Here is a 7088-nt window from a genome sequence, read left to right as displayed (position 1 = left end):
GCAAAGCGTCAGACCACTCCTCCTCCAAGTCCGGCACAGCTTCAGGCCACTCCTCCTCCTCCAACTCAGCAACGTCAGCCGTCTTCGCCGCCTCAGCAATCACGGAAGAGAGCCGCCTCATCTATGGTGCGTAGCGGTATAAGTCGAGGTAGTATTGGAGGTACAGGCGGAGGCAAGCGATTTCAATATGGTCCAAGCAGCCTCGCGCCTCTTCCACAGAGGCCTTACGACAAATCCGAGGAGGAAAACGCAGCCATATCGAAGGCCGAGGTGGAAGCCCATTTTGCACCGAAACCGCCACCACCGCCAAGGGAGAAAGTGCCTGAGGAAAAGATTGACCACTTCATTCGTATGGCTAGAGCACCAGCTCCCAAGCCTGTTGACACAGACTATGAGCGCCACCTCAGGAAGTTAAATCGAGCACGTCTACAGAAAGAGGCGAGCTCGAGCTCGAGCAAATCAGCTGGCAAAAGGAGCGGTAAAACCGTTCCCCAGCTGGGAGAACAGGCGGCACAATCAATCCCCCCGCTTGTTGTGCCAACAACACATGAGAGTACGTGCGCCCAATATTATTGTGGGAAAACCGTTAACGTTCCCGGGCTGGGCGATGTGGTAATAACTGAGGAGCATATTGAGCAGGCTGAAAGGCTCATGATCACTGTTGGACAACTCCTCGATATTGAGCCCATGTCTCTGATTAGAGAGGAGGAAATAAAACGGAAATATGTCCGGGGCCAACCTTTGGTCGAGCCAGACGCGGTCAAGAAGCTCCCAACGAGAATGTATGAATTGCATCAATGGTACATGGACATTACCAAGATTTCCAATCGAGAGTCCCTCATGGTGAATGTCAAGAAGGATCATTACTACCATGAGAAAGTTGTGTCCGTTGAGTATTCAGAACTATTTCAATTATACAATCAAGACACACTCGACAAATCTATCGTCAGTTGCTATTGTCTGTAAGTGATTTCTTTCTGTAATTTAACTCTCAAGCTAGCTGTAGTGATCATTTTGATCAATCATTACCTGTAATTATCCTCACTATAATCTTTTCTGTGGTATTATGCAGGATGAAGATTTATGAAATAAAAAAGGTGGACGCTATGGCATTGGGTTCATTGACCCAAATACAATTAATGAATACACATGGAAATTAGATCCATATTATGAAAAAAGTGTAGAGGAAAGCATGCTAGAGTTCTTCAAGTGCCTCAATACCAATGAAGATATACTATTTCCTTACAACTTCGAGTGAGTCACACTGTCTTGTACTACAAATTCTGTTTTTGCCTACTAGCTAGCTACATGTTTTTGCTTACATATGCCCGCTTAATTAAGACATGCAAACGTGTGTGCATGTAGATTTCACTGGATCTTGTTAATCATTAAAGTTGATGAAGGAACAGTTGAAATACTGGACTCACTACTTAAAAAAGCAAGTGACTACACCATCTTGTTTGGGATAGTCAACAGGTAATTTCAATCATTATTAACTATATCTCGGTCTATTTAGTTCGTCATTTCCTGATATGAACTATTTAATAACCCCTTTATTCATTTTCTTTGCCGGCGGGCAGGGCTTGAGAAAAGTTCATCAGCGTCACTCCAGGCCAATGGAAACGAAAGCTGAAACGGTATCGACCCAAGATAAGTAATTAAGTAGTACTAGCTAGTTGCCATCTCTTTAATTATCATGCTTGATTAATTATTATCTGATCAAATTCCGTTCTCGTAAAGGCCCTGAAGCAGGCGCCGGGGAATAATCTATGTGCATACTACGTTTGTGAGAACATTCGCATGATGGTGTCCGAAAGGAGCAGATCTCAAAGACAGGAGTGAGTACGTTTGTCAGAATACTATTCACAATTTTTACACCATTATCGATATCTCGTCACACAACTAATACACTTTCATATTGATCTCCTTCTTAACAGTTCAAAGAGGTGCGGGAGCAGCTCCTAGCAGAGGAGCGCATAGAAGCAATTCAAGAGGAAATAGCGGGATTTTTGCTCGACCAGGTCATAGATCCCAAAGGAGAATACTGTTACCCGCTACAGCCCCATGAACCACTTCCAATTGTCATCGTGCTTCGAAGGCACCAATTAGGCTAATGCCACTGGCTCCGAAGGCACCAATTAGGAGAGTTTGTATATAGCTAGCTAATTGTGTATATATATATATATATATATATATATATATATATATATATATATGATCGGTTCTACTAGAAATTCTATTTATATATATGCATAACATGTACAATATGTAGTATCGTAAAATACCAGCAAACGAAAAAGAATTAAATGGAAAACACAAAATTAAATGAAAAAGAAATCATAAACCCAAAACCCCCAACCTTTTAATACCGGTTAGTGTCACCAACTGGTACTAAAGGGCTCCCTGCCCCCGGAGCTGGCTCGTGCCACGTGGTTGCCCTTTAGCACCGGTTCATGCTGAACCGGTACTAAAAGGGGGGGGGGGGGGCTTTAGTGCCCACACTTTAGTGCCGGACCGAACTGGCACTAAAGGGCCTTACGAACCGGCGCTATTGCCCGGTTCTGCACTAGTGACTGTAAGGGGAGTCATCAGTACATGCCTCCATGAACCGGTGCATATACTACTCAACATAGATGACTAAAACACGCCCCGTATGCTTAAAGTTTAGCATGGTTCGGTGAAGGTGGAATGTAATTTCATTTTTTAAATTTAAATTTACCCATGAAGGAGTTGATTATGTTAATGACTTTCAACAATAATTTATGGTGGGCAGGTAGTGGAGGGTAGGTGCTCGCAGTAGAAGGGCGAGGGGGTTATAGGTATGGTCGGGGGAAAGGTTGGACCATCGGAGCAGGCGGCTAAGTCAGGGTGGCACACGACATCGCCATGAGGATAGAAGGAGGAAGAAGACAACAACGAGCATGGGAATTTAGAAGAGGGGGAGGGATGCCAAGGGCAACAATGGACCTGCGGAGAAGGGCGGCTCGGGCAAGGTGGCACATGACATCGGCAGTAGCTGCGACCAATGTTGGAGGATGGGTCGTGGGGACGGAAGGAGGAAGACGAAGAGGACGAAGACGACAATCAGTTTATTTTGCCACCAAAGAAACAGGTGACTGGTGCATAGTTTCTCTCGTGTATCCACTAAATAAATAAATAGATAAAAGATGATATATATTTGAAGGACTTCACTCATGTCACTTAGTCATCCTTTTTTTTTGCATTTTGCCCGTAGCAACGCACGGGCATTATACTAGTTAGGAGTAGAGATTCACCTTACATTGTGCAATTTTGCGAAAAGCAAATGCGAGTTATAAAAAGGAATGGAGGGAGTATTGTTGGGACTACCCAAATTTTGATGTCTACCCAAATCTAACTATATAGATCATGTCTGTGAACATACTAGGCCATTTCAATATACTTATAGCTATATTTCAGGAACTTATTGCACTTTGTATTCCACCAAATACTACTTTATGCCCGAATCATGATGGACGACAGGAAGGACCAAATTCCAGAAACATATAGCATCGAGTCCCAAACATCCATCTCCACATCATTGCCACCATCCTTCTTAATTTTTCACTGGGTATGACGCTTCCATCAGGATGCAACATAATCCCTCCTTGGTGAGACCGCTCATGCCGCGTGCCATGCGGATGTAGCCGTTTTCACCCCATTTTGCCCCCCATGAGTTCTTTATGATCCAGTAGTCTACACGTCTCTTGGGGTCATGCTCATCAGTGGTGCCATAGCCCACCACGGTCATTTCATGAGTCAGATTTGTCCCACACGGCCCCACAAATACGCCTCCCCATATCGCCGGAAGCCATTTGGGTCGACTACCACAACGACCGGTTGGGACGGCACTGCCTGCATCAAGGCCAGCTCATCATTTGGCGGCACCCGTTTGAAGCCGTCGATGGTGATGATGGGGTTCTTTTTTGGCACCAAGCAACGACCCTGCTCAAAGGCAACATACGGGTAGTTAGCACCGCTGGTGATGCCGCCATTTTCCATTATGTACTTGAAGGCCAATTGCGCGTTGCCGCCACGACAGCCAAAAATTTTCTTGTCGCAGTCTACGAGTTGTTGCGCGGACAATAGAATCAGCTTCCTGGTCCTAATGGAGTTGATGCCCTCCACAGCCGCCGTCGCTGCAAAGGCCCAACAGGCCCGACAACCATTTTGCCGCTTCATGCTTGTCACCGCTGATGGGCGTTGATCATACCCCATCATGCGCCAGTCCACATACATTGGGAGGTCATCGCGCGCAACAGCAACGCCATGTGTGAACTTGCCTTGGTGCGGGTTCCTGCCATCTAACGTGAGATTAGAGCAGTGACCGTACATGTGGTCAACCTCTTCATCGGTCATGTCAGCGAAGAGGTTTAGGCTCAGCTTGTAGGGTGCGTCACCTTGGTTGAATTCGTGGATCATGCGAGCATTTTCTTTGAACACATTAAAGCGCCGAGCCTTGACACCGAGGTCACAACCCGCATTGTGATGCTCACACCAACGCTCATATAGTGCCCACATGGACTCTTCTGACCCCAGGTCCCTATCTGTGATGTCTATCGAGCTCACTGCTGGCATAGCGGCAACAAGCACGATGGACATAAGTATCCATATCGTTGCAATTGCTCTTGCCATTGTAAATACTAAGTGGTTGCTTCGAGTGTCCTAGGTATCTATCGGCGTAGCTTGGAGTGTCCTAGGTAGCTTTGGTCCTCCTTATATATAGTAGAAATCCTTGTGGTGCACATGTAGCTTCTGCATATACCGTGAATTAACTAGGAAATGCTGAATTAGTTTCCTAATTTATTTGCATGCATGACTTTCCATGTATGAGATAGAATCAAACGAGTCTTAACTTTTTACCAATTCATACTTCTCCTTTTAACGCTTTCCTTCTGTTATACATTTACATGCAGAAGTTGTGGAGCATGTATTCAAAATTATCCGAATGAAATCATACACACCTAACTTACCACCTTTATATTTGGAAAGATGTTCAATATTAGGTATCCACTCACGACTAAGAAATACAAAGATTCCTTCTAGTCAAGGAATTTATTAAATTTTCATAATGCTAAAAAGAACTTCCTATTTTAACTTCCACCCTACCATACCTGGCACTAGATATGGATGGCACACACCTAATTTTAAGAAGATTTTACTCTTTCCATATTAGCCATGCCATGCAAAATTGTTTGGAAGGTATTGCATTTCCATGCGTTAACTATTTTTGGAAAGTTGTCAATTGAAATACATCAGTATGGGAAAAAAAAATTCTATGAGACCAGGTCTCACGAGCCCGCGCGGGAGACCCTCCCTAATGGATGACACTTGGCATTGACAATCTCAAAGCATCTACTCCCACTTTGCCCAATAATTTTCAATCCCAGCTTCCATTCCCCGATTGCAATTCCTGTGCTAGAAGAAGTCCGTACACAAGTACACAGTGATTTAGGGTTTGTTCGTTCTAGATTTCGTTTATCACGGCCAAGCCAAGGACCTCGCTGCTGGTGGACGCTCGGAACGACGCATCGATGACTTCTCGTCAATGGCACTCATCACGGCATGCGCGCGAGACGACCATGTGGCAACTTCTTGTCAGCGGTCGCGTCGGAATACCTCGGCGCCGGCGTTGCCGGCTCGGCGGACTTTACGTTCGTCGTGGTCATGCGCCAAGGCACCGATGCCCTGTCGATGGCAGCTACAATTCCTTGTTGATGGTGGTCATGCGCCAAGACATCCTCCCAAGCTGCTGGACTAACTCCTCCTCGTCGCTGGCTTGGGCTGTAGAAGGACAAGTTATGGGCTGTGCAATCGCAATGTATTGATCGGTGCACCAGGCACGTATATATGAGTACAGAGGAGGGGCCACAACCTCAACTATACAGAGAAAAAGATGAGTGAAGGACCGAGGTAAACGCAGTAGCCAGAGGTGGACCGACGGGTGTCGGGGCAGCCAGCCCAGTCCGCGTCGGAGTAGGCCACCATCTTCAGAGAGGGGGACGCCGTGAGGGTGAGCCCAAGGGTCATCGTGCGTGCATGTGGAGACACACCTACTGAACAGCATACTGTAGATCCGGTCGGGTAAGAGTCAGATACTGAGGAGCACCGACAATAGACCGGTAGAAGGGAGCATCCGACGCTGGCGAGCCCTCATGAGCAGAAGCCTTGGCCTTCGTGTCAATAGGAGTGGTAACAGGATGACAGTTGAGCATACCAGCACGCTCAAGGAGCTCGTGCGCATACTTCTACTGATGAAGAAAGAAGTCGTCCGGTCGCCGAACGACCTCAATGCCAAGAAAGTAATGTAGAGCACTCAAGTCCTTGATGGCAAACTCGTCACGCAGCCGGAGAGTAATCTGCTGAAGAAGAGCTGTGGAGGAGGCCGTCAGGATAATGTCATTGACGTAGAGGAGTAAATATGCAGTCATGTCGCCCTGGCGATAAACAAACAGTGAGGCATCCGAGCGAGTGACGCTGAAGCCCAGTGTATGAAGAAACCCGACAATCTGCTGGTACCAGGCACGGGGTGCTTGCTTGAGCCCGTAGAGAGACCGGGAAGAGATGCGTCGACGAAACCGGTGGGCTTCTCACAATACACTTGCTCCTCAAGATGGCCGTGGAGAAAGGCGTTGGAGACATCCATCTGATGAACAGGCCAGCCTCGGGACACCGCAAGCTGGAGGACGGTGTGGATCATGCCTGGTTTAACGACCGGGGCAAACATCTTAGTGAAGTCAACTCCATCGCGTTGTCGAAACCCACGAACCACCCAGCGAACCTTGTAGCACTCAAGTGTACCATCCGAGCGGGTCTTATGGCAAAAGACCCACTTGCTGGTGATGACATTGGCGCGATGAGGCCGGGGACACCAGTGTCGAGGTGCGGTTCCACTGGAGAGCGTCGAACTCTTCCTGCATCGCGGCAAGCCAGTGAGGATCACGAAGGGCTATGCGAGCGGACGCGGGAAGAGGGGACGACTCCGTGGTGGAAGCAGCGAGGAGGTACTCGTCGCTCGAGTACCGCAAACTCAGACGGTGAATGCCGGCTCGAGCCCGTGTGACAGGGCG

The 7088-nt window shown here is 47.3% G+C and overlaps 1 pseudogene; it reads right to left on the bottom strand.

The window, feature by feature from the left end:
- Positions 1-3574: 3574 nt before the first annotated feature.
- Positions 3575-4653, bottom strand: LOC125518031 (vignain pseudogene; annotated as a pseudogene).
- Between the last annotated feature and the right edge of the window lie 2435 nt (positions 4654-7088).

This window comes from Triticum urartu, chromosome 7A (genome assembly GCF_056163025.1).
Source record: "Triticum urartu cultivar PI428250 chromosome 7A, HENAU_Tu73, whole genome shotgun sequence".
Classification (NCBI taxonomy): domain Eukaryota; kingdom Viridiplantae; phylum Streptophyta; class Magnoliopsida; order Poales; family Poaceae; genus Triticum; species Triticum urartu.
This window is presented reverse-complemented; position numbering and strand designations above follow the sequence as displayed.